Genomic DNA, 25,081 nt, shown 5'->3' with positions numbered 1-25,081 from the left:
AATGGAAGCTAGAGGACAATGGAATGACATCTTCAAAGTAATGAAAGCAAGTAGCTGCCAACTCAGAATGCTATCATTAGTGGAAATATCAGTGGAAAAGTGAGGTTAGAATGAAGACATTTTTCAGACAAATATAAATTGAAAGGATTCAGCAGCAGCTGACACACATGGAGGTGAACAGTAAAGGGTATCTTCAGGCAGAAAAACAATAATCTTGGATGTCAGCTTGGATATGCAAGAAGGGATAAAGAACAATGGAAAGGGTCATAATATCTTAAGGGATAATGAATGTATAAAGCAAGAATAATAGTAATTTGTTGAGAAGTTAATAAAAGAAAGAAAATAAAAATTCATGAAAATAATAGTGTAAAATATAGGGAGATAGCAAATGGTCTAAGTGTTCAAAGGTGCTTGCATTGACAGGGAATTGGTAAAACTACTAAATTACATTAGAATTTGAGACATTATGGATATAAGTTATAATTTTTAGGGTAACTGCTTAAAAAGTACTAAGTAGTAGCATAATTACCTATAATTACCAAACTAACAGAGTGGGAAAATAGAATAATTCTTAAAATCTAAATTAAAAAAATTAATCCAGAAAGGTCAGAAATGAGAGGAAAAACAACATATATCAGGTCAGAAATAGAAATAAAAATAATAATGTAAATTTAAACTCAAGTGCATCACTAATTATATTAATTATGAAAGAGCTAAATACCTTGAAAGGTATTCAGTTTTCAGACAGGATAGAAACAAAACCTTACTGTACCCAGCTTACAAGAGACATATTTTAGCTATGGGGTACAAAAATGGATGAAAGTTGAAGAAAATACACAAACTAGATTATTATTAGATAAAGTAGAATTAAAGACAAAAAGTATTACTGGATATAAAGTTATTTAATCTTGATTAAAAATTTAATTCACCAGGAAGTTAAAACAATTCTAAATTATTTGAAAGAACTTATTACAATAATTTTTAAATATATTAAGCAAAAATTAACTAAACAAAAATAATCTATGATCATAGTGAAATAATTTTAATGTGTTTCTCTTAGTAACAAATAGAACAAAAAAATTTGGTCAGGATATACATGATTTGAAAAACATGATTAATGAACTTAACTGACATATTAACTTATGAGTTAATTGTACTAAATAACTGCAGAGTATGAATTCTTTTCAAGAGCACACAGAACATTTGGTAAAACAGAGCACATGTTGGGCCATAAAGTATGTCTCAATAATTTCAAATTATTGAAATTACACAAAGAATATTCTGTATTCTTTTATTAAGCTAGGAACCAGTAGAAATTTCAATAAAATTAAGCTAGAAATCAATAGAAAAAAGATAACTTGGTAATACTATATACTGGAAAATTAGGCTATCTACTTCTAAATAACAAATGGATTGAAAAGGAAGATGCAGTGGAAGTTAGAAATAGTTGTATTGTATGAAAATAGAAATACATTTCAGAACCTCTGGAGTGCAGCTAAAACCATGCTTTAGAGGGACATGCATAGCCTTCAGTTTGTATCTTAGAAAAAAAGAAAGACTGAATAACAAAGAACTAGATTAGAAAATTAAGCTTCAAAAGTTTATAGAAATAAGAAACTACTAAATTCACAAATGTCAACTTAAAAAAAAAACTTACATGGAAAAATAAGGTAACTGGAAATTTTGTTCTTTGGAAAGGCTAATAAAATTGATGAAATCCTGAAATGCTGATCATAAAAAAAAAAGAAGAAAGGCACTAATAATTTCAGGAATGAAAAGGGACATCATTACAGATGGAATAGATATTAAAAGGACAAGAAGATACTATAAACCAATAAATTCTTTAAAACATGACACAAGAACTTGACCATGCAGCAATAGCATAAAAACCCATTTTGTGAGAACAAAACTAAAAAAAGATGTGAAAAATATCCACATAGAACACTAAAATGAAAAATTAAGAGAAATTAATGAAAACATAAATAAAGGTAGGGATATACCATGATCATACCATAAAGGTCATTGTACACAAATTGATTTTTTTTGATTCAGTTCAATCCAAACAAACTCTGAACAAAATTTGGAATTTGACAACCTGATTCTAAAATGTATATAGAAATGTAAGGAGATGAAAAAGAAAGCAAAATGAAGAGAAAAACTTATCTTACAAGATGTTCTAGAAGATATTAGATATAGAAATTATGTTAAGAGTAGAAAAATATTGAGTGGCATAAAGACACAAAAAGACCACTTAAACAGATGGGAGTTCAGAAACAGACTTGTGAGTATATGGATATTTCATTTCTGATAAAGGTGACATGACCCAACAGTGAGGAAATTAAGGTCTTGTCAATTAACAGTGCTCAGTCAATTGGTCATCCAATTAGAAAAATGAAAATTGACCTATACTCACATCTTCTTAATATAAAAGGTAAAACAAAAAGCATTTAGAAGATACAAACAGAAAAATATCTCATGTCCTTGAAGTAGATGAAGATTTCCTAGACAGTACATACAAGTAGAAACCATAAAGAAAATACTGATAAAATGGAATACATTAAGATCAAGACCTTCTCTTCATCAAAAGACACCATTAAGAGTAAAAATGGAAGTCACAGAGTGGGAGGATATATTTGCAAAGACAGTAACACAGACAAAAGGACTTGTGACCTACACACACCCCACACACACACTCCTACAAATCAATAGGAAAAACATAGCTAACCCAGTAGACAAATGAGCAAGAAAACTGAACAAAAATTTTACAAAATACATAGTCAAATAGCCCACAAACATTTGCTCAGCCTAAGTCCTCTGGGAAGTCCAAACACTAAGACACCACACACATTCCCCAGAATGATGAAAATGTAAAAGACTGTAAATAAAAATTATTTGAAATAAAGAGCAATGGGTGGTCTCATCCATTGCTAACTGCAAAGTAGTACCATCACTTGGAAAATATTTTAGCATTTTCTATGAAGGTTGACCCAGCTATTTCATTCCTAGGTATGTAGCCAAAAGAAATTCATGCACACTTACATGCAAGCACATGTACAAGAATATTCACGGCAGCATCATTTGAAAGTTCCCCAAAAGGAGACAATAGAAATACCCCATCAACATCAGAATAAATATATTTTATTCTATACCCTCAATGGAACACTACAAAGCAATGGAAATGAACAAAGAACAGCTTAGGGCAATAACTAATACCAATCAAAAGAAGCCAGATACATACAAATACAAATATATATCATGTGATTCAATTTCTATGACCTTCAAAAACAGACAAAACTGATTTGTGGTGTTAGAAGTGAGAATAGTGACTATTCTTAGAAGGAGAGAGGAGGATGCTTTGGAATGGCCCTGTGAGTTTCTTCTGGGATGCTGGATGCTATGTTTTGACATTGGCTGTGGTTACATGGGCATGTTTACTTTGTAATAGACTATTTAGCAATGCCCTTATGATTTCTCTTTCCTGTATGTATGTTATTCTTTAATAAACATAATTTTTAAATTAAATGAACAAGTTTTAAATTAACAAAAATAACCACAAACAAATGTTAAAATCCCTATTCTAAATAACTCATATCAAAGAGAAATATAATACAGATATTACAAATTATGGGCTGATCAATGAAGTTAAGAACACTTATCAAAATCTAAGGCGACAGCTAAAACCTTATTTAGAGGAATTGTATTATTCATCTTGGGCTGCCATAACAGAATACCATAGACTGGGTGGCGTTAAACAACAGACATTTATTTCCCTCGGTTCTAGAGCCTGGGAAGTCCAAGATCAAAGTTATGGTTTCTGGTGAGAGCTCTTTTCCTGGCTTATGGATGGCAACATTGGCACTGTGTCCTCATATGGCGAAGAGAGAGCTCTGGTGTTTTGTCCTCATCTTAGGGTTCTGGACCTATCAGGTTAGCGTCTTACCCTTATGACTTCATTTAACCTTTGTTATCTCCTTTCAGGCACTATCTCTAAATACAATCACATTTGGGCTTCAACATAAGAATTCTGGGAAGACGTGAGCATTCAGTTTATATCAGGAACATTCATAGCTTTATATTCTATTTTAATTGAAGAAAAAATATGTAAAAGTATTCTAAGTTGTTTAACTTAGTAAACTTAATAAACTAATAGACAACCACAGAATAAACCAAAAGAAAGAAGGTGGAGAGAATCGATAGACTGTATAGCCTGATACAGATAGACTGTAGTCAATGAATTTGAATACAAAATAATCCTCCAAACTAAAGTGAATTAAGAACTGGAGTGAATAAATAAATAAATAAATAAATAAATAAATAAATAAATAAATCTTAATAAGATCTTTCAAATAGCAATATTTTCAGAAACTACCAAGCACTAACTCCATCTTGGGAATGAGTCCAAAAGGGTGGGTTACTTGTAAACTGGTTACTAATGAACTTACCATGAAATTTCTACTTTGGAATAATTACTATATTAGGTTGGCCACATGGTGATATGATTGATTCCTGGACATCAGCCATTCAGACAACTAAAAAATTTTTAAAAAACCCAAACGATCGCAATCCTGGTTGTTTCAAAGAAGTCACTTAAGCTATGTCATAGCTCTTGCCAACTTAACCAAGGGATTTGTGAAAGACAGAGAAGACTCATTGGGTATAGTGTTACAGAGTATAAATCAGCCAAGTCACGTAAAATTAAATAAAAATAAGAGGCAATGTGCAATTGTTTTCTTGGGCCAGAACCTGAATCCTTTCCTCTGCTGGAGCATGAGTTTGTGTGTTTGGTGATGTCTTATCTGTGGATGTTAAACAATGACTTCATTTAGGAGAGTGAGGTGATGGTTCCTTTCATCTCCTGGAATGCACTGGTCATCCTTCCACTTGAGGCTAAAATTCTGTTTGGAATGGAAAGCCAACCACATATATCTTTTTATTCTGCCTCTTTTATGTATATGAGAGTGTCATGCTGTCAATCTCATTGCTTTGCCTAATCCCAGTGCTTTCAGCCATGAATTTCTGTTAAATGGCCATTTAATGTGGGCATTTCACCAAAAGACTGAAACTTTTGGGCTCTGGGTCAACCGACTGAAAATTTGATTTTGATTCCAGTTACATTGCCTAAACAGATTTCTGTGAAACTGGCAATTAATCATCTGTTAGAAAAATGAATCTTACTTGACCAAAAAAAAAATTACCACTTTTTCATATGCCCTCATGCACATACATACCATATACATGTGACCAAAAAAAGAAACAAACTACACATATGATATTTTCAGCCTCATTACATTATAAAAAGCATTCAAGGGATTGAGATTGCTAAGTTAATATGATTAAGATATTATGTCAAAAATTAAGGGGCCAATTATAAAAGGCTCTGAGATTTTCCTCTTATAACCAAGCAGAAGACATGGCCAAGAATTTAGCTTCACTTGTTATACCTTACAATACACATCAACATTTTCTTAACTACATATTTACAGTTTTAGAGTTACTCATGCCATCAAAAGTAAAACACTTTCAGTATTCTGTATTAATAAGTTCTAATATATTAGTAATTAACTTCAGGTTGAGCATAAATTGTTATTCAAATTATTTATTCAGAAAACGCTTATAAAGCAAAAGACCTTTTAGAGGTCTTAGCGTTCTCTAACCCAGCAGATCACTCCAGGGTCTGTTTCTTCTACATTCTGTTTTTTCCTCTATCCCTATGGAATAAATTTAAATTGAGTTCATATTTTATAACAAGACTTAGAATCAATGTCTGTATACTGAGATGCAGATGGAAAAGATCATTGGGTCAAATGTCATAATCTCATTATTTATTGTCCTGATTCTAGTAATTTTTAAATGTGTAAATACACTTGACTGTGCCTTTATAATTATGGTAGAATTAGACACAGCAGAGAAACTTAGTTGTGTCCTTTCTCTACTCCTTATGAAACAGCCCCATTGAGAAGGGTATTTCCAATTTTCTACCAGTTGAGGGAAGGTTCCTATTTGAGGCATAAGGTAAATGGAGTCTATTGAATGAGGAGCTCATATTAAATTCTGTTGCCATCACTAGTCACACTCTTTCAGGATTTGAGTTTGCAGTGTATAAAGTTTCTGGTTCATGTACCATGGTCAGCGAAAAGAACATTGCTATGAAAGCAATCACATTGCGGATTAAGGCTTTTTCTAAGTAAATGGAATTGAGTTCATTTACTTAGGACTAAAATGTAGTCCTTGTTAAATGTTCTACAGACTGAGCTCAATTCTCCTCTTTGGCTCAGGCCTGTTATCTCTGAGAATGCAGAGAGGAGAGAATTCTCCACCCAGGTCTCTCTTATACTTAGCTTCTGTAATACATCATACTATATTTTAGGGGGCAGGTGCAAGGTAAATGTCGCTGATATTGCTTCCCTTCTATTTCTGAAGGTCAGATAGGGGCCTGGCAAGCTGCTTTAGTTTCTGCTTCTGCAGTGAAATGGCAGCCTGATACAGAGGTGATAAAGCAAATATTAGATGTTTTAAGCCACTTTCATGATGTTGCACTCTGCTTACATAGGGCGTCCATATAGCAACCTCTTATCCAGGAGGTTAGCATGCAGTAAAGGATGCTCTTGTCCTTATATTACTAATTATACCACCTGTGCCTCTAGAAGCACTTGTTCTCACTCCTTCAGGGTCTCTAGATGTTGCTGAGATCTTGTAGGTAAGATTAGGCATGGAGATAAGCCTCCAGGACTGATCTAACGTACAATAAGACAGAATGTGTGGCTGGGAAAATCCACTGTCTGAAATAATATCAATAATAATAATAGGATAATAATGAAGCAGAGCTAAATGAGCCCCAACTGGATTGATATTTGCAGAACTGGTGGGCGATTGGCACTCTTTTATGTGTATAACTGTTGGCTGATATGCACAGGGGCTTTACATTTTGTGGCATAAGGAAGAGTTTTGAGTACAAGAAAGCCTAGGAAACAGAAGAGAGGGGAGCAATGGTGGGAGATTGGTTAGGATAACATCTATGTCCCTGTTAGCCTACGGACTGGATATGGCCTTGTATAGAAAGAGGGTTTAGGGCCACAGACGGGAGAAGTGGTGTTCATAAAAGACTCTGCCAGACTTTGTACTGTCATGAAGCAGTACAGCTCAAGGCTTGGAGAAAAAATCCAAAACAGTGTTAGGAGGACCATTTGAGGTGGACATTTATTATTTGTTCCTGTCCAGCCTCACTTCAACCCTCTGGTAAAGGCATCTTAAAGAACTTCCCTTCCTCCAGTCATAATCTGTGGAATTTAGGTGGAGTTGACTCCAATCCCCAGATGCAGGAGAGGGCATATGATTCAAACCCGTGTCTCTTCTTGGTCATATTGATTCATTCACAAGCCAACCAAACAGGGTCGATGGGATTTATAAGTCTTTTGTTGGGACAAGAGGTAAAGAGAAGATTTTTTGGGGGGCATGCGTCTTAGATGATTTAATCCTGAAAACTATGGGGCCCACCATATGGAAAATGCCTATCTGAGAGCGAAGTCTACAGAGAGGGAAGCAGGGATAAGGATGCAAATAGACAAAGTCCTACTGGCACTCTTATTCTTTGTGCACTTTGTCTCTGAAGCCAAACACACTGATGACTTCTGTTACATTGGCTAATACATTCTTTTTCATATGAGCAAGTTTGCATCAGGTTTCTTTAGTTATGACGGGGTTCAGGACATTCTATCCTAAAGTATGGACATAAAGTATGGACATTCTATCCTAAAGTATGGACATTTGGCATATAAAATATCTTAAGCTGAAGAAATTTTTGAAAAACAGCAAAAGTGGGAAAGTCACTCTGACCTCCTCCCCGCGCTTCCCTCCCCCCACTGCTTGCCTTTTCTAGTTACTTCTTCACCATTTACTACCCTCAGCCCAAACCCCTTTATCTTCTCAATTCTTCACAAATTTATTGTTCCTTTGTCCAAAAGTATAAAAGTTTCTTGCTCTGGTCACTTCTTCAGATCTTTATTCTCTTGGGAAGGCTCCCAGGTACAAGTAAAAATTCAATAAAATTTGTATGCTTTTCTCCTGTTAATCAGTCTTTGTCATTTTAATTTTCACACCTAGGCAGGGACCCTAAAAAGGTTGAGGAAAACTTTTTCCTTCTCTACAGTTGCAACCTCAAAAGTCCTGACTACTACCCTATTCTTCCCGTCTACCACTCCATGCCACATTGCACTTTTGGCATCCAGAGGGCTTAGTAAAGTACCAGTGGAGGCTGGTCTTGATGGAGTAATGTCATGTTCCCTTGGAAATCACTGGTAGCAAGAGCAGTGGTGAGAGATATTGATGAGATGGAAGAACATGTGTGGGCTTGTTTCTTAGCTCAGGTTCAATGCCATCGTCCTGGGGATTTCCAGCAATAACTGTGGGAGGTATTAAGAGAGGTCAGGGTGAATGCGTCCAGCAAGTGTAACTCAGGCATTAATTCATATGAATGGGAACTCAATTGTCCCACAGGCTCTAAGCCCTGGGGCAGGAAGTTACAATATAATGACACCATTACTGAGAACCTGCTATGTATCAGGTGTTTACATGCTACCCCCAATCCTTCCAAACCCTCTTCCAGTATTTTTTCTCAGTGAGGTTAAGTGAGTTGTCCAAGATCACATAACTGCTAAATAATGGAGACCAGGTTCAATCCAAGGTTTACTTTTTTTTCAGTGTCCAATCCTTTCCACTCTGCTACATTGTCTCCCTACTGCCCTGCAGAAATCTGGTGCTAAATCCCATCAGTGAATGAAAATTTTTTTCTACTGACTGAGAGGCAGAATTTGGTATGGCATTTATTAACAAGTCCAGAGGAAGCACTTAATAAACATTTTTTTATGATGAAGAAAAAATCAACACTTAGGACAGCAGGGAAGCAAGAGACAAGTTTAATCCCTTGAATTTTGCCAAGAAAGTTCCGTAGAAAGCACAAGTTATAGATATTTGAAAATCAACATAGAACTTTCAAAAATGGGATATGTTTCCTTGCACTGGGTAAAAATTGCCCTGCTGTTTTTACTGAGATTTCAAACCTCTCTCTCCTCTCTCCACCTCTCTCCATTTTTCCTTCTCTCTCTTTCTCTCTCAGAATATATACATACATTCTCTTTCTCTCTCAGAATATATATATACATATACATATATATATATACATATATATATATATATATATAGGAACTGATAATAAATAGATGTGGATTGTGCATTCCTCCCTTGTGTCCATTCTATTCTCTCCTACAGAGAGAAAATAGCTCACCTCAGGATTTAAAGCCATCTCTTCTTCACAGAAGCCAGGAGCCTATCTGATGTTTGATGATTCATATATCACCCTGCATGACAGTGACAGCTAAATTCATTGCAGATGTTATTATGGAGTAAAAAGCAGTACTAATGGGCTCTAGCGCTATTTATTCAGGTAGCCCTGCTTCTCTTGAAGTTATACTCAAGAGTTCTAAATAAAATGACCCAAGGAGGTCATGACCTTGAATGAAATGAATACACATAGCTTACCTCAAGGAAGTTTTACCTCTCAACTAGGACTTTTGAAAATTAGTAAGAACATCAGAAATAAAAAATCTAGTCTATGATGCTTTAAAATTTTTCTGATGTATAATTAGAACAAAAGTCCTGGGCTGATATAGGAAGAACCTCAACATTGACATTACTTCTACTGTCACTCATACACCAGCTTAAAAAGAATCAAATTCGTGTGCAAAGAAATAAAGGGCAGGGCTGGTGGAGTGAGTAGGGTCTCCATGCATGTGCACAGGTCCCTTCCAAGGCTGTTTGAGGATCTTTGGCAATGTGTTCACATAGTCCTCCCTGTGTTTGATTATATTTGCAAGTTAAGATACTCTTATTCTTAAAGAGGGTCTCCAAACTATGGAAGCTTCAGGTCCCACAAATCCTGGATCTGTCCCTCTGAGAAAGTTACTGGAGTGGCACTGATGCGGCATGTCCGCGCTCTAAGGACAGAGGCACCGCCCTGGCAGAGTGAGCGAGTCTCCTACAATCAGCTCAGTGACCTCTTGGCCTCAGTTTCTTCACCTCTAAAATGGGATGTTAGGGCAGATAATCTGATTTGCGGTGAGCTCTTTCATATCTTTTGTGAGCTAAGAATAGTGTGAGTAAAGAGAGGGAGAAAGAGAAGTAGATCTTTAAAATGGCTTTCTGGAACGAAATTGAGTTATTTGTAATGAGTTGGATAGACCTAGAGTCTGTCATACAGAGTGAAGTAAGTCAGAAAGAGAAAAACAAATACCGTATGCTAATGCACATATATGGAATCTTAAAAAACAGTACTGATGAACCTAGTGGCAGGGCAGGAATAAAGACGCAGACGTAGAGAAAGGACTTGAGGACCGGGGGGGGGGGGGGGGGGGGGGGGAAGGGGAAGCTGGGATGAAGTGAGAGAGTAGCGTTGACATATATACACTACTAAATGTAAAACGGATGGCTAGTGGGAAGCTGCTGCATAGCACAGGGAGATCAGCTCAATGCTTTATGATGACCTACAGGGGTGGGATAGGGAGGGTGGGAGAGAGGCTCAAGAGGGAGGGGATATGGGGATATATGTATATGTGTAGCTGATTCATTTTGTTGTACAGCAGAAACTAACACAACATTGTAAAGCAATTATACTCCAATAAAGATACTAAGAAAATAAAAAATAAACATAAAAAATAAAGAGGCTTTCTATCTTCACTCCCTTTCTACCTCAATCCACAAGGTTAACATCAACAGTTAGGGTGATAACATACATTTTATAATATTTTTTTATAGTACATTTTATAAATAGTACCAATTGCTAGAACTAAATAATAATTATTTTGATACACAAACTTAATTCTGTAAAACCCTTAAGAGAATAATATACGCACATTTTTTCTACTTTATACAAAAACTGTTTAATATGACAGATGTCACAGGAGTAGAGTGGACTTGAAAATGTCAGCTTTGTTGATGACAAACTTTGAAACAATTCCATTGACAGTAGGGTGATGTGAGTCAATTCAGAAAGGACAGAAAGTGGATCTTCTGGACTGCGGTTCACTTTAAAGTATTTCAGTTACCTAAACACCAGTAGCACCATGTTTTCTGAGATGCTCTGAATAGTTATGTCATAAAGAGAGCTGGATAAAATGTATGTAAAAAAGGGAAACCATTAGCAAGTTCACCACATAGGGTCAAAGATAAAATTGCATGTCCACAGAATTAGTTTTTACAAGAAGTTTCACAAGTAATTTTAACTAAACCTCTGAGGAAAAGAGCTCTCATGCTGTTAAATATTTTAGTGCATAGAAAGTATAGGAGAATACACAGAATATTTTTATGAATCTAATGAAACTTGTTACAAAAAACTAAAATAGCACAATAAAACAGATCCATATACCAATCTCACTTATGAATATCTAGGCCAAAAATTCTAAATAAAATGTCAGAAAATAGAATACACTTGAAAAGGATGATATGTAAGAAAAGATTCATAACAGGAATTCAAGAATGTTATATTAGTAAATCTAGTAAAATAGTTTATCATATTACTATATCAACAGAGAAAGATATCATGTACATAGATTCTAAAAAAACTTTAATAAAATTTAACTTTCATTACTGAGTTAAAAAAAAAAAAAAGCCTTAATAAAATACGAATATAATGGCTTCTATGGTCACTTCCTTAGAAGTTTACAAACCAAAACCCAATGTCAGGCTGAATGGCAAAATCCTAGGCAAAGCCCAATGGAGGTAACTGTGTTCACTATTCCTACTTTTATTAAAACTTTTCTGGGGGGAATTCCCTGGTGCTCCAGTAGTGAGGACTCTGCACTTCCACTGCAGGGGGCATGGGTTCGATCCCTGGTGGGGGAACTAAGATCCCGCAAGCCTCGGCCTGGCCAAAAAAAAAAAAACTTGTTCTGGAAATATCAGTCAATACAATTCAAAAAGAGAAAAAAGAATAGTAGTATAAACAAATTAGAAAAGAGGAGAGAAAATTATCATTATCTATACCTGATATGATAGAATACTTAGCAAAGAGAAGCAACTAAAAACTATGACATGCAATAAAACATTAAGTGCATTGATTATTACAAATTTAATAAAGCCTTAGACATAATTTTTATGCATAATAAAAATAATCAGTATAAAAATTTAATGGTGAGAAATTATTTTGTTTACAGTAGCACCAAAACTTAATAAATACATATAGGAATAAATTTAACAAATAGGCATGATCTAATGAAAAGACAGTAACAGCAGCTGTGAAACTTAAGAAAATTTGAGTAAATAGAACAACACTGTCTGGCTAGCTTATCTTTTTTATGTTATTATAAATACATTAGTTATTTCTAAAATAATACATATGTTTAACAGGTTCCTTATTATTTTACCAGATTTTTATTTTGCATTCTAGAAAAGATGAGTCTCAAGTTTATATACTGCAAAATAAGCTTGTACGCATTACTAGAAAAATCTGGCAAAAACATTTTTTTAATTAAAAATTTTTTATATTAAAAAATATTTTTGAATAATGAAGGGGAATAGATCTACCAAAATTAAAACATATTATAAAGTGAGAGCCATTAAAATAGTCTGCATTGATTAATGAATAGACTAAGAAATTAATAAAACAAAATGGCGACCACAAAACATGTCAGAATTTAATATAATCTAGGAAACATTTCCAATATGTGAAGGAAAAAAGGGGTTATTCAATAAACAGTTCACCATATGGGGGAAAAAATTGTATTCTCTCTTCATTTCTTGTTCCAAAATCAAGGCACAGGGATCAAAGGGTTGAGCATAATTAAATGATTCACAAAAATAATAGAAAAAAATATGGAATATTTTTTTAAATATGTAATTTTAGAGTAGGATAAAACTTTCTCAAAGCTGTCACAAACCAGAAGCAATAATAGTATAGATTGGGAAAATTAAAAATATTTTAAAGATTAGTTTTCTTAATCTTTATTAAAAATTCATCAAATAACTTTAAAAGACTAACAACTGTGCTCTCCTTTTTTTTTTTTTTTTTTTTTTGGCTGTATTGGGTCTTTTTTGCTGTGCATGGGCTTCCTCTCTAGTTGTGGCAAGCAGGGGCTACTCTTCGTTGCGGTGTGTGGGCTTCTCATTGTGGTGGCTTCTCTTGATGTAGAGCACGGGCTCTAGGCACGCAGGCTTCAGCAGTTGCAGCATGCAGGCTCAGTGGTTGTGGCACATGGGCTTAGTTGCTCCGTGGCATGTGGGATCTTCCCAGGCCGGGGATTGAACCCGTGACCCCCTGCATTGGCAGGCAGGTCCTTAACTACTGTGCCACCAGGGAAGTCCCTGTGCTCTACTTCTGTGAGAGGAGACCATCTACATAAATTATATGGAATTCTTCTGAATGGGAGATTTGTCTTTTCATTTTTTTGTCATTTATTTATAGCAGTGTTGACTCATGGACAATTATTCTATACTTTGGGTTATAATCCAAAACTATTTTTTTGCTCAATTTATTTCAGTTTTGGCCACTTGCTTAAATAGATATTTTGCTGCCCAAATTGCTCTTAAGTAGATGAAAAAAGGGGTAACCACATTCATAATTAAGAAAATACAAGATAAAATGACAAATGAGATTTAATTTTTCACCTGTCACATTGGCAAAGATTAAAGTATTAGATACCATTTGAGTTGATATCACAGTTGGGACATAGAAACCTGCATTGTTGCTTGAACTGAAATTTTAATGATCCCATTGAAGACAATTTGTTACTATTTATTAAATTAAAAATTTATACATCCTTTGTCCCAGAAATTTTACTTTTAGAAATTTATCCCATAGACACACTTGCACATATTTTTAAGCATGTACAAGTGTTACCCTGGCTGGCTCACCACTCCAAAATCTGTTACCGAACCCAGGCCTGGCGGCTCACCGCTCGAAAGCCAGTTTTCGAGAGACAAGTGTTGGTAGGAAAGGAAAGTTTGCTTTATTTCAGAGGCCGGCAACCGTGGTGGGGGGAGCGGGGGAGGGGCAGGGCACAAGCCTGTCCAAAGGCCCACTTCCACCCTGACAATCAGGGGGCAAGAGCTTTATAGACAGAGGGAGGGGGCTACGTGCAGAAACAGCACAGTCAGCTCTGACAGTCATCTTGAAATTGGTCATTGGTGGTCTGACCAGCATCATCTCGATTGTTTTAGGTACAGTTAATCTTCAGTTCCAGGGTCGGTTTGTTTCCATTTCTTTGAGGCCAATTCTTGGAATTGTGGCAGCTTAGGTCATGGCTACAGTCTGGTCATCATGTAGTTCACTTCTTCCACCTGGTGGGTTTATCAGTATCTATAAGACAGCTCACAGGATAGGACTCAGAAGATTATCTCTAGCCCTTAAGGAGGAACTAAATGTCCTTGGCTATGCTTAATGACTAAACTATTATTTGGTCTCCTTTGACTGTTTTCCTTTGTTTCTGCATTTTCTCACTTCTCTGGTTAAACTTATTCTTTGGCTAAATTTTTTCCACAGACTAAAGGCAGGCTGAGGACATGGTGTGGAGGGCAAGGACCATAGGGTCTTGCTCCGTTTCACAAGGATATTTGTTGCAACATTTTAGCTAAAAACAAACTAGCTAAAAAACCAAACAAGAACCAACCAAACAAAACTGGAAAACAATCTTTCAATTTAAAAATATAAAGTACATAACTTATAGATTATCCATGTAATGGAATATAATGTGTGATTAAATAAATGAGGTGGATTTATATATACTGACATTAAGTAATTACCAAGGAGAAAAATAAGGTGCAGAACAATGGGTACAGCTTAAATTTAGTAAAAAAGAAAAAAGGATTTTATGTACTGTATGTACACACACACACACACACACACACACACACACACTTATGCATGCAGAAGAAACTGATTGCCTCAAGGCAAGTTACTTGAGAAACTAAAACAGAAGTTCAGGGTTGGGCAGTATAATTTTTGCTGAATTTCATTCTGTTATGTTTGAAAGTTTTGAAATGTTCATGAATTACTTGTTCAATTAAAAAGTCAAGTAACAGATGAATTATCCTTAGTTATCTAGAGCTGTTTTTACTGATCAGCAAGTAATAAGTGAGAGAATTTCTCAAGTTGCCTGCAGACAGCATGAGTTTTGCATTTTTAGCTGCATATGCAGGCTCACTTATTTAGTGTGACTTGGTCGGGTCAGAGTCACAGAAGACTACATAAGTGAGCAAATTATTATTCTTCAAAACAAATGCTAAATATAGATACATGAATTCATATTGTCTGAGAAGGATAATTGCTTGATATTCAAACCCCTAGTTATTTCCTTTACAGTGGCAACCGAACTGGATTGAATTGTGTCCCCCGCAAAAGATATGTTGAATTTCTAACTCTTAGGACCTGTGAATGTGACCTAATTTGGAGATAGGGTCTTTGCAGATGTAATCAAGTTAAGATGAGGTCATTAGAGTAGGTCCTAATCCAATGACTGGTGCCCTTATTAGGAAAGGGAAATTTGGACACAGATACACACAAAAGGAAGATGGCCATGTGAGTATGAAGACAGAACGTGGAGTTATGCTGCCGCAAACCAGGGCATGCCGAGGATTGCTGGCAACTACCAGAAGCTGGAAGAGGCAGAGGGGATTCTTCCCTGGAGCCTCCAGAGGGAGCAAAGCCCTGCTGACACCTTGATTTTGGACTTCTAACTTCTAGAACTGTGAGAGAATATATTTCAGTTGATGTAAGCCATCTAGTTTGAACTAATTTGTTACGACAGCCTTTGGAAACTAATACAGCAACCTTTACATTTCTCTCTTTTTTTTCCCCTCTTCTAATATATGTATATAAACTGAAACAGTCATACATATTTCTTCTCAATAATTCCTCCTCTGTTTTCACCCTGATGTGCTCTTGGGTATAATGTTATAAAATGAATCACTCCTGAGCAGATCTTATGTCTTTATAAAAATAGTATTCTAATCGGGATTGTGTTCCTGATCAAGTATCTAATGAAAACAAACAAAAAATTGCCTATATGTGATAAAAACATTTATAAAACAATGGTAAATGTTTCTTTTTATCCTGTTGAAAAATAAAAGTTATTTCAAATATCATAAAAAGGACAGAAATGAAATAAAAACATTAATATACAAAGGATTTTTACAAATCATCAGGTATGTATCTGGCTTATAAAATTACAACAATATTCATAACTTTGACCTATATTAATGTGATAAATTTATTAAAGTATAACTAACTTTTTTTCTTTTCTTATAATTGAAAGCACTTTTTGAGGATAATTTGGATGATTTCAGATCTCAAAATAATCCCATTTGGGGAAGTTGAAACTAGTGCTTTTTCTTAGATAAATTTTCTAGTCATATGTAAATATGAAAATCATTTCATTGACCTTAGTTAGACAGAGATGAAATAATTTTCCAGTGACGGTATTCCATTAGGAAAAAAGTGACAGGTAGCTCAAATCTCAGTGCTACTATTGACTAGAGCTGTCTGACTTTGGGCAAGTTACTGATAACCTTTTTTTTTTTTTTTTTTTTTTTTTTTTAAAGTTTTACTTGATTTTATTTATTTATTTATTTTATTTTTGGCTGTGTTGGGTCCTCGGTTCGTGCGAGGGCTTTCTCCAGTTGCGGCAAGCGGGGGCCACTCTTCATCGCGGTGCGGGGACCGCTCTTCATCGCGGTGCGCGGGCCTCTCTCCACCGCGGCCCCTCCCGTCGCGGGGCACAGGCTCCAGACGCGCAGGCTCAGCAATTGTGGCTCACGGGCCCAGCCGCTCCGCGGCACGCGGGATCTTCCCAGACCAGGGCTCGAACCCGCGTCCCCTGCATTAGCAGGCAGATTCTCAACCACTGCGCCACCAGGGAAGCCCTACTGATAACCTTTTAATCATCATTTTCCTCATCTGTAACTCACTGCTAATAGCTACTCATTTTGTGCACATTAACTAACCTTATGCCTCTATTATATTAAGCACAGAGCTTTGCACATACGTTGGCCTAACTGAAGCTACTGTTGTGTTGGTCTGTGTGAGATGGGGTCAGATAAGTCCTTCCCATAATGAAAAAGGAGAACTGTCCCCTCGATCTTCACTTGTAATAAACAGTATAAGCAGTCTCAGAGATGAAAGTAATATGTTAGGCAGCCTTTATGTCAAGCTCCTTTAAACTTTAATGAATAAGGCAACTATATATGTGACAAAATTTGCATGCTGCTTTCAAAATTTTAGAAGTCCAAGATATTTTGAAAAAAATCATGAAATAAATGGCTATTAAAAGGTATTGGGATAATTCAAAAATATTTTCAGTTTAATTGAAAATATCCAATAAACAATACAAAAGATTTCGAAGGCCTCTGCTATATCTAGGTCACCATTCCCAGTGCATGCCCCACAGAGCTGTACCTGCACAAGACGCTTATAGACATATGTTCAAAAAGGTTTCCAAGTGTGAGAAACTCCGAGGTAAACAGGTTTCTTTACTGTAGGCTTCCACTGAATCTGTAGGGAAAATAGTATATAGTGATTCAAAAATTCATTTAATTCTGTTTTTCACTATATGTCTTTCAGGAGTTGGTATTCTGTGGAGCATACTTTGGGAAGCGTTGGTGTAGCTCATGCCCTAATATCCACTTCAGTCTGTACGTGGAGACTCAACTTAAATGAAACAGTAGAATGGAAAGAATAAGTGTGGAAAGCTTTCTTCAATAGGGTGAGGTGAAATCCTGAGAATGAGGTAGATCTGTTGGCTTAGAGCAGGGATGAGCAAATACAGCCTGGGGCGGGGGGATGGGGGGGTGGGAATGGGGGGAAAACCTGACCTGCTGCCTGTTTTTGTAAATAAAGTTTTATTGGAACACAAACATGGCCATTTGTGTATTCACTGTCTATGGCAGATTTGCACATAGACAGATCTGTGTGCAGAGTCCAGTAGTAGCCACAGAGATAGCATGGCCTGCAAAGCCGAAAATCTTTGCTACTGGCTCTTTACAGAAAAGTTTGTAGGCCCTTACTCTAGATATTTTCCCCTAATCTGGGTAAAGAAATATTGTGGATTGACAAGTCCTAGTTAATCTATAGCCAGGGACTGTAAAAATACTATTTTGATTCCAAATATTCATTGACCCCCAAAACCAAAGACTTGAGGTATGTTTGTCTATGGAGATAAATCAACCAGATAGGAAACTATGAAATTTCCACCCTTCAATTCATTTGCTGTTGGTGGAGGTGGTGGCAGACATGGAAAATTAAGCCTACGAGAGAAAAAAAAATGTTTCTTTTCTCTTGGGCAGGAAAAGGTTTAGTAAAATGGTGCTGATTTTAAATTTTGAAACAGATTAAGTTGAGCAAAAAGTAATGCTATAGCACTTTTTGTGTATATAACTAAATCTGTGCCAAACTAGCTACTACATTGAACCATTATTAAATTATATATAAATATATATTATTAGATAATATATATGATATATTTTATAGAGAGAGAAAGAGAGAGGGGGGCTAGAGAGAGAGAGAGAGGTGAATGATTTCTTCATCTAAGTTTAAATTAAATTGAAATATTTCTACAAAACAGTTCCTGTTGAGAAATACCAATATTACCATCTTTTTGATACCCTTGCAATAGAGAATTCATCTATCTTCTCAAAGCTATAACTTACTGCTTCATAAAACACAAAAATTCCCTTCTATTCATATTTGAAGAGAAGCCTTTATACACATTCTTTTACATTTAAATTGCTTTACTTGAACCTCACTGTCCTTTCGTAGTGTAAACAGATATGCTTTACAAAACCCTCCTTTATTAACAGAGTAAAAGTCATTTACATTCTTTTTTGAGAATAAGCACAAAATAATTAAGTTTTAAAGATCATGTTTCAAGTTACTCCAGAATAGAACACAGTATATACAGATATAAATGGCAATGGGGCATGGGAACGGAGGGGACATGGCTGCAATGTTTAGATCCTTAGGACTGTTCTCTTTAATTGCATCAGCTGCTCAGAAGGCCACTCTAAATGAAACAGTCATGCTCTCTGTGCCCGGGGTAGCACGCAGAATATTATCCTGGGCAGGGGGGTAGGGTGGGCAGGGCAATGGGCTAACAAAATCTTGGAAAATTTGATCCACAAAAACAAGGAAGGTTTGGCATCTTGCATACATTAGGCCTTGTACATAGTGGGTGCACAATAATCATTGGTTGTCTCAGCAGCATTTCAAAACCAACTTTAAAAAAAGATATGTTTTATTTTTCACCACGTTTCACATATTAACTGAGAGCTTGATTGGTTCATGATGGAATAGAGAGTTAGCTGCTGCAAATCAACCAGACACTGCTCATTGGAGATTTGCATTAGTGATTAAATCATTCTTTTCCTATGCAGAAGCAGATGCTAAATAACATTTCAGTGCTTCCAGTACATTCCTGAAACATAGGGAACTTGAAAGGGGTCTGGAGCAGAAGGGTCTCTGGGTCTTCTTAAAAGAAAGAAACCAAAAAAGAAAGAAAAACAGGAAGGGAGAAGGGAGGGAGGGAGGGTGAGAGAGATGAGAAAGAAAGAGAGAAGGAAGGAAGGAAAGAAAGAAAGAAAGAAAGAAAGAAAGAAAGAAAGAAAGGAAGGAAGAAAGAAAGAAAGAAAGGGAGGGAGGGAGGGAGGAAGGAAGGAAGGAAGGGAGAAAGAGACCAAATCCTCTATGCTTCTTGGATTTGTCAATAATTGTATGTCAAATATACTTTGAAAGATTAGACTATGGAGGCCATTTTTTATGGACCCACAAGAACACAATTCAATGAGCTATTGAGTCACTGCTCCATCCGAAGACTCTAGAAATTTCCCTCTGCCTCTCTCCCCAAATAAGAACCTCCCGCGTCAACTCCAGGCGCGGATTTCATTTCACTGCTGTTTCACACACGCAGCTCACAAATCCCACATGCATGTGTAGGGACGAACTAAAAGGAAAGACAGGGCGAAGTATTTTACGACTCTCCTGTGGACGCAGCCTGACGAGAACGCACCCCAGCCCACGGGAAACACATGCTGGCCAGCTGCTCTGGGCTCTCGCACCCAGGGCAGGCGTTAACACACATCGCAGGAACTCTGCGTGGACGCTCAGCAGCTGTAAACATGTGGAAAGGGCACAGAAGCCGAGAAGGGTTCAGGCCCTCACCCTCCTGCACACAAAGCAAATTTGGGTGAACAAGGAACCCAAAAAAACTCCCCAAAGGTGTGCTCCTCTTACCTCATCGCAGTTCCCCACCCCGGCTTGGAAAAGCCTCGTTTCCTCTAGTTTTGAGCTACAGCTTCTAAGCAACTCAGCACATCTTAAATTTTGTTTCCATACTTCCTTGGCTGGTTTAGGATTCCAGATGTGGAGAAATCAGGTGGGAGCGGGGGAGGGAGGAGGAGGAAATCCCTTTTCCGCGCAGCACAGGAATACTGTTTGGGGGTGTGGCCGGGGCTAAAGGGGGCGCCACGCACTGCTTCGGGACATGTTTTTTCTTGCTTCTCTATCGCCTTGTCCACCCTGCATTTTCACTCTCTCCTGCGAGTTGCCGTGAGAACAGGGACCGGGGAGCTCTAGTGCAAAAGCCAATATTATTGGAAGGAGGGGAGGAGACAAGAGAAGAGCGTTGAGCTCCTTAAGCATATGAATTTTTCCACTGTGATGTATTTATTAGAGTATTTTTGAGAAAGGATCCATACCTCTTTTTATGTGAACTTATCTCTGCAGATGTAAAAAAGGATTAGTTAGAAATTGGTAGCTCAGCACCAACAGCCTGACTGCTTAGAGTGATTCTATCAATCTGTGCCGATTTCTGTACCTCCACTGCCATTTTGTCTTTGTATTTCCCCACTTCTCTGCAACTTGTTTTCGAAGCATGCTGTTTCCTTGGGCCCTGGTCTGAGTATCTAATTTGAGCTGAGGCTTCAGGTCCTGCCCTGCTCTTGCCTGGTCCCTCAAGATCTAGAACCCTTAACCACTGGCCAGTGGCCAAAACCCAACTTTCGCACTGAAAGAAGTTTAGGCAAGCAGGAGGGCCATCCACCTGATAGATTTTGAGTGTTTGTACCTGTACTCACAGCAGCACATGTAATTCAGATAAGTCACATTTGGCCTGACCGGTTGTCCCTTTCCTAAGCATTCTTACAGCTGGATCAGCTCCCCTTAGCCTTTCTTCTGTTCCACTTGCTGGTCTGTCTCCAAACTCAGCCTTTTGGATGCCCAGATCTGTGCCTGCTGTTAATATGCAAAATGAAGTTCCTCACGCAAATAACTCTGTTGTACTAGTGGACCCAATTTTTTTTTCCCCTAAAAATCTTTTCTGTATGTCAGGAAAAAAAACAAAGCTCCAAGAGGTGTTTGAAAAACAAGCATTGGGATGAAAATACTATTTCATAAAGATTTCACAAAGATTTACAGACCCCCGAAGAGTTTATCCATGAAAACATGGACCCTGTAAATTGTATTTAGCAAATCAATTTTGGGAATGGCTACATCTGTTTCTGGAAAAAAGTGAGAAACAGATGTGGAAACAAGAGTGAAACTGAGACAGGAAGCTTGTCAAATGGGAAAACTGAGCAAGCTGTCTGAATCCAGAAATCAGAGCAGTAAAAGGGTTTTGAATCCAAAGGAGCTGTTGGTAAAATCATGCAGACACCTGAGGGTTGCATCTGGTCCAAAGAGATAAGAATGTTGTCGATGGACACGATTTTAGCAGATGCTAAACAGATCTCATTAAAGTCTTTTAGGTTCATCATGAGTGAGTAATAAAAGAGAAAATTTAATTTGGGGCCCTAAAGACAGATGTTTTACATAAGGAAATATGTAATATTAGCACAGCATCCAAATGCTCATCTTCCTGGTTGTCATTGCCCAAAGAAAATTTGAAGATAGCCTCTCCTCCATGGAAAGATGAGGAGTATGGTGTCATGTGTCTTCCAGGGATACTTCTGCATGATTCCAGAACTTTGTCAAAGGATTGTGGAAGGAACTTTCTGAAGCTGACGTGTAAGAAAACACACAGGAAGGAAGCAATTCTGTGCATAAATGAGCCACATGTGTCTCCACTGAGTCACATGAAGTCTCAGGCGTCTACCCAAGTTCAGTTTCCCCAAGGACCCACACTGAAGCTTTTCCTGTGTTTTTCTCAGAGATTCATGGAAAACTGTCAGAATTAGTGATTATATAAAAGTTTCTCCAGAGTCTGAAACCATGGAAGAGGCTTCCATGTTCCAGGAAAAGAGAAAAAAGAGAGCAGAAACGATGCACATCACTTTATTTCTATTTTAATTCTATTCCCACAAATGGACGTGGGCACTGTTAGAGCTATTTTCCTTTGCAGATTTCTCTAGCAAACCCTCATTTCTGCATACTGAGAAAAAGTGTGCCAGATTCACTTTTGCATAGAAATGTGTAACATGTCCTAAAATAAATAAAACATTACAGCCTTAAACAATGAAGGGGAGCAAAATGTGCTCACAGAAACGTAGCTGGCAGATTGAGCATCTGAGAACTCACTTTATGATTTAAATTTTGCCACTGGAGCAAGAAGGCACCCTGCCCTTGGGAGGTAGGAGATGTCACTCCAGGAAATCCTGGGAATGTAGACATACTTTAGGCTGATTTTTGTCCCTAGACTCAAGGACATTTCTTTCAAAGAAATTAGAGAAAAACAGTTAATGAAATGTGAAATACAAGCAATATGCAGGAACAATAAAATCAAAAGAAATTATTCTGACTTCAAAAAGTAAGATATAACAAAATATTTCTTCAAATCATAACAAAGGGAGTAATTCATTAAGAGGAAATGATAAATTTTGAAAAGAAGAATTAAAGAAGTCCTTGGATTGTTTGATAATTCCATTAGTGATGAGGAGCGAACCATATGAATAGATTTTAAAAAGCTTCAAATTTTAGATATGATGAAAAGACATCAGCAAAGGCAACATGAAACTCAATAAGCACAAAAACAAGGACATTGGTGACAAACTAGTTAATGAATATATCAATTCAAAGAGTGTTTAAGATTAATCATTTCACAAGAAAATTTGAAGTGCTGTGATATCTTTCAACTTGTCCATGAGTGAAACTGAATAGAGTTTTTCCCAAATTCAGCAACATCTGAAAAACTTACACGGCATTACCGATCTAGAGTCATGAAGCTGAAACTTTTCTAAGCTGTCGATAAAAAAAAAAGTCAACCATGTTAAAGGAAAAATTGAATTATCTATTTATTATTTTCTTTAGGAAATAAGATTGAGTTGTTCCCTGGTGCTTTCTTTTATCATGTCCACGAGTCCTGTCCATCCGGCCTCAGAAAAAGAAAGAGCATCTAGACATAGTCAGACACACGCCAGCAAAGACCAAGACAGCAGTCTGCATCAATTATGGAATAACATCTCAGCCTGCAGTCTCTGCCTTTGGGTTTGTATTCCCAGGTACAATGACTCTGCATCTCCATGGCTAAAAAGACTGGCTAAAGTGATGCTTCCTGGAAAGAAGGAAAGATCTAACCTAGGACAAATTCTATGTCAACCACAGAATGGAAATGTTCCTTCTCCTGCTTTAAGTCTCTAACTTCACTCCACCTCAAGCAATAAGAAAAAAACCAAACCAAAACAAACAACTCCTGGCAGCTTTAAAATAGTAGTTTGTCTCTGGTTCACATTCTATTCACAACTGGTTCACAACTATTTTAATGAATATCAATATAAGTAAACATTGCAGCCTGGGCTCAGGGGTTTGTTGGTGAACCCTCTTCAGGTTTCATGTTCACTGTGCTCTTGGCTAAATTCTGCCTGGGTCTGTGTGACTCCACGGAAGACTTATTTCTATTGTACTCAGATGTTTTGCACTCACCCAATAACTGGCAAATATCTGAGTCAACAGGAGCAAAGCAGGACTTACAGGAGAGAGCTGTCCAAAAACAAAACCCCATTGAGTCACCTCAGCTAGGTCTGTGGCTCATTTTACAGAGCATTTGCCCTTGGGAAAAATTCACCACGTACAGAGATTTTGCAGTCCCTTGGCTTTACTTCGCTTTCTGTATTGAAGGAAGTGCAAGATGGCTAAGGTCTGTTGGGGAATGTTAGGTTCATCTTAGACATTTGTGTAAACCCTGAAATTTTATTTTACATGAACTGAAAAATAAACACTTCAAAAATTTTTCACTTTTAATTTCTAATAGGATAAGTATTGATGAATACACCTACACAAACAAAAAGTTATTTGCCTTCCTCAATAATTCATTAAAATGTAAAGGATCTTGGGAGTTCCCTGGTGGCCTAGTGGTTAGGATTCTGGGCTTTCACTGCTGTGGCCCAGGTTCAATCCCTGGTCAGGGACCTGAGATCCTGCAAGCCATGCGGCGTGGGCCAAAAAAAAAAAAAAAAGTAAAGGGTCTTGAGTGCAAAATGTTTAACAGTAGCTGATCTAAGTTGTAAATCAAACAAAGTACATCCTCTAGTTAATTAAATAATCCTTGGTTGGGCCTTTTCAACAAAGCTCCAGTATGATGCTGAAAAATCATTGTGATCCTTTTGTCTTTCCCAGTTTTACATAATTATTCATACCAGTAGTAAATCCAGAATTTGAATCCAGGCAATCTGGCTTTGGAGTCCATGCTTCTTAGCCACTAAATCATTTTATTTGTAGAGAAACATGTAAATGTCAAGAATAAAAGCATCAAACTGAAATATAAATTGCTGCTTTCCTGGAAAACATAGAGCAAATATAAAGGTAAGATTAAAAACAAAAAAAAGGAAATGTTCTCACCTATGAGTCCAACCTTACCATGATCCAGTGGGTCACTTGGGACTGCTTAATTTTTTAAATCCCTGGAATTTTTCTAATCTTATTAAGCAAAGCCACGAATAGAACTCTAACTGGTGATCCAACCCCAAAGAAAGAAAGTACTTCTGTTAACAATCAAGTTTTCTTTTTGATGGTGCAATAGAGTTATCAGAAACGTTAAAAGAGAGTGGAGGGCCCTGGTAAAAAGCATTTTTCCACCCAGGGGCTTGCTTTGGTAGCAGTGAAGCATAGATGCTTAAA

The 25,081-nt window shown here is 36.9% G+C and overlaps 2 long non-coding RNA genes across 2 annotated transcripts in view; one reads left to right on the top strand and one right to left on the bottom strand.

Moving 5' to 3' along the window:
• The window catches only part of LOC130708723 (uncharacterized), a 41,934-nt gene extending 26,382 nt beyond the window's left edge, over positions 1 to 15,552 (top strand). Inside the window, exon 3 of the long non-coding RNA XR_009009076.1 lies at positions 15,517 to 15,552. This is a non-coding gene — a long non-coding RNA (uncharacterized LOC130708723). The remainder of the gene's footprint in view (positions 1 to 15,516) is intronic.
• On the bottom strand, positions 14,040 to 24,731 carry LOC130708722 (uncharacterized). Its single transcript, XR_009009075.1, has 3 exons — positions 24,601 to 24,731; positions 17,438 to 17,533; positions 14,040 to 14,325 (listed from the first exon to the last, which is right to left on the bottom strand). It is a non-coding gene; the product is annotated as an uncharacterized LOC130708722 (long non-coding RNA).
• Positions 24,732 to 25,081: the final 350 nt, after the last annotated feature.

The sequence above is a fragment of the Balaenoptera acutorostrata genome, chromosome 8 (genome assembly GCF_949987535.1).
Source record: "Balaenoptera acutorostrata chromosome 8, mBalAcu1.1, whole genome shotgun sequence".
NCBI classification, from domain to species: Eukaryota; Metazoa; Chordata; class Mammalia; order Artiodactyla; family Balaenopteridae; genus Balaenoptera; species Balaenoptera acutorostrata.
Note: the sequence above shows the minus strand (reverse complement) of the source record. Positions and strands in the feature narration are given on the sequence as shown.